Genomic DNA, 3,816 nt, shown 5'->3' with positions numbered 1-3,816 from the left:
CAAAGCTGGAACACCAATTTGTTAAGCCTTTTTAAGGTACAGAAGGCGTGATGTAGTTTGAGTAGCAAACCACTGTATAGATTCTGTAGGCCTACATAAAGTTATTAAGTTTATTGTTTTTATCTGTTGTTCAGCCGAGCTGTTTCACTGTTTTTTTTTTTTTTTTTTTGTGTGTTCTTAAGCAACCCAAGTTTAGAAGGAAAACTCAAATATAAAAGTTTGTATATTATGTACAAATTTACAAGTGCTGTTGTTACGGCCCGCCCGTAACATGCATTACTACCATCACCTCCTCTGCTTGTTACCTCGTTCGCCACCTCTCCGCCTCCCCTTCCACGTCACCGTCTCGTGAACCTTCCACGCCACCGTCTCGTGAACCTTCCACGTCACCGTTTCATGAAGCCCGGCTACTGTCCCGAAGTTGGATTCACGCGGCCCCTTTCGACTCAACCGAAAGTGTTGAGCCAGCTCTTGGTTTTCTGGATTGGCAGTTGAGATCCAAGCCTCAACCAGTGAACACAACGCCTCTTGGTTCTGCCGTGGGATCAACCATCATCCAGCATTTCACCACTGCGACACCGCATAAGTATCACTTCCCCCTCGTCCGTGTTTTCCACATTGCCTCTATATAGGATTAGGATTATTGTTAGGTATTAAGTTGGGTTCTTTATTGTTGTATTTATTACTGTGTTATATGTATATGTGTATGTCATTTTCCTATGTTTCATGTTATATATCTGTGTTTCATGTTTCTTGTTAATTATGGGTTATTAAAGTAGCTTTTTAAAGTTACCCCCTCTTTTACATTTCCTCACCAGTTGAACCTGCAGTGTTTTTTTTTTTATTGTTATTGTTCACCGGCTCTCCGATGCCAATCTTACCAGTTTAACCGGTGAACGTAACACTGTCCACACACAACATGTATATACGGAAAGTGTGTTTTAAACTCGGGTAAGTGTTAGTAATGTCACTGAGTTCACAGTCACTTAAATCCCACAGCACACAGTTGACGTACACACACTTGACACACCCAACACTTCCCAGTCGCCAGCTAGTACTCTCTCTTCGCCGGAGCCCACCCAGCTGACACAGTTGCGTCGGTCATGTGACAAGGGAAAATCTCAACTGGGTGTATTGTGTTCATTACATTTATTTCTCGCTGGTAGTGATACCTAGATAAAATGCATCCTACCTATTGAGATTATATTGATTTATTTTATTTATCTGAGTCAATCATGAATGCAACAACTACTTGTTTAGTTTTATGAAATAAGGAAGCACCTGCAACCCCTTTTTAAGGAAAAGGCGAGGTCAGCATTCACAAGTGTTGCACCACATTACGAAAGATTGCATCAGATTTCTATAATGATTGATATACTTATGTACAATGTGCCTATCCTATCCTATGGCAGGTACATTCAAATCCTGCCTGAAGGAGCGTAGGTGGACCTCTATATGGAAGGAGATGAGGGTGATACCTGCACACAAGAAAAACTCAGTTTGAGCCCAGTAAATTTCATTGAATAACCATGGTTCACTTACATTAGTATGCATCTGTGTTAATAAAATGTGTTACCCTCAACACTCAGTTCTCGTGCCATCAAAGTTAAGATTTTTTTTTTTTCAATAACTAACTAAACTAAGACAAAAAAAATAGAAAAAAGACGAAAAAAACGCGAATTTAAAGGACTGACGCACGCGTTTCCGTCTATTTAAAGGTGGGTTATGAGGGTAAAGACAACTTCCAATGCCAAGGAGACTTTTTTCTGTTAGATTAGATGGCATAAAATGATAAATAAAAATTTATAACAGTCTCCCATTCGACACCCTTAAACCTATTGATGGATCCCGTTTTCGTTTTTGTTATACAACTGCTGGTATTCTCATTATCATTACTCTCTCTCTCTCTCTCTCTCTCTCTCTCTCTCTCTCTGTTGTACCCTACAGGGATATCTGGCTGTAGGCTTCAGCAAGGATCACCGTCGGCTGAGTGAGGCTGATCTCAGTGTGTGTTACCTAGAGGGAGATAATGTCACTGTCGGTATCGAGCACTATCTCCTGAAGAACATTGATTACTCTCCTGACCTCCATCTCGGGGTGAGTCATAGCCATTTCTTTGCATCTTACTATAACTTACAATATATATTGGAGACATGATTCCGTCAAGTGTGTCACTGTAGTTTTAGATGAACTGTATGTACTATTGAGCTTGAGTGGTATTTGATGCCTTGCCATTAACCTGCACGAGTGACACAAGTTTTTTGTTATTACGACTCACGGGGACTTTACTAGAAATCATATTAAGATTAAACACGATTATAACAAATTATGTACTGTCAGGCTATTTCTAGCTACGTCACTACAGTTCTGAGTTGAGCTTAGTCACACTACCTTGAAGAAATCATCTACAGTAAACCTCAAGTGAGTCTAGACTCTAGTAGAACTCAGCTTTAGCTATCATTCTTGAATAATGTACAGAAAATGCCTAAGTAATGTAATTGGGTAATGAAGCATTCCTTCTTTTCCGTCATTCCTCACTGCATGAACCCCGAATCATTCCTGTCTCCATAGTATCCAACATTTATTTATCAACCTCCCACGACTGACATTTATTAATTTGGCAGTAGCTTGTAAGTGGTTTGACTTTTCATCGTTGACTTAAAGTCCCATCATCTACATGATGATTCGATATTCCATGGAACTCCGTAACCTGTTAAAATTTTAATATGTGTGTGTGTGTGTGTGTGTGTGTGTGTGTGTTTTCACTGTTTGATCTACTGCAGTCTCTGACGAGACAGCCAGACGTTACCCTACGGAACGAGCTCATTATTTCCGATCTTCGGATAGGCCTGAGACCAGGCACACACCGGGACAACAAGGTCACAATTCCTCGATTTACATCCCGTACCTACTCACTGCTAGGTGAACAGGGCCTACACGTGAAAGGAGACACACCCAAATATCTCCACCCGGCCGGGGAATCGAACCTCGGTCCTCTGGCTTGTGAAGCCAGCGCTCTAACCACTGAGCTACCGGGCGAGTGTGTGTGTGTGTGTGTGTGTGTGTTTATTTTATTTTATTTTATTTTTTGTCCTCTTTAGTAGAACATCATATAATTGTAATGAAGAGGTCCGAGTATTACACATGGAAAGAAGAAAAAAAGGGAAATGTGCAACTACATAATTATATTAACCATATCCATTGATTGGAATCAAATCAAATGTTTCTCCACTAAAATGCTCTAAGCCACTATGATGCAGTATCTGGTTTATCTCTCTCTCTCTCTCTCTCTCTCTCTCTCTCTCTCTCTCTCTCTCTCTCTCTCATATCCCTATCATGGCCTCCGTACTCAGTACCAATAAGACAGATGGAACGGCAGTGACCATAGAGCAGGGAATGCAAAGAATACCTAAGTTTGAAACTCTAATACCAGCAAGTATAAAGTTGAATTAATAACCAGTGAAGATGAGACTTCAATGTTACAAAAAAAAAAAAACTGGGAGATCTTGTAAACGAGAGTAGGAGAGAAAAAAAATTGCTGAATAAAAAAAATAATTTAACAACAAATTACCACAAGAAAAATATATCAAAAATATGAAAAGAAACTACAAGTAGTTCTCGAACTATCTTAGATAAATAATGCACGCTTTTTATTTGTAACCTGACCCCTTTTTAATATACAGTTTTAACATACATTTTGGCAATTTATATTTTAGCACTGCTTAAGAAAATAACCTAAACAGAAATTAAAACAACACTGTTAGCAACGAAACACATTGCGTATGAAAGAAAACTTATTCTCTTACTCGACCGACC

Source organism: Portunus trituberculatus, chromosome 29 (genome assembly GCF_017591435.1).
Source record: "Portunus trituberculatus isolate SZX2019 chromosome 29, ASM1759143v1, whole genome shotgun sequence".
In the NCBI taxonomy this organism is placed as follows: Eukaryota; Metazoa; Arthropoda; class Malacostraca; order Decapoda; family Portunidae; genus Portunus; species Portunus trituberculatus.
The sequence above is the reverse complement of the archived record's forward strand: the minus strand, read 5'-3'. Positions refer to the sequence as shown.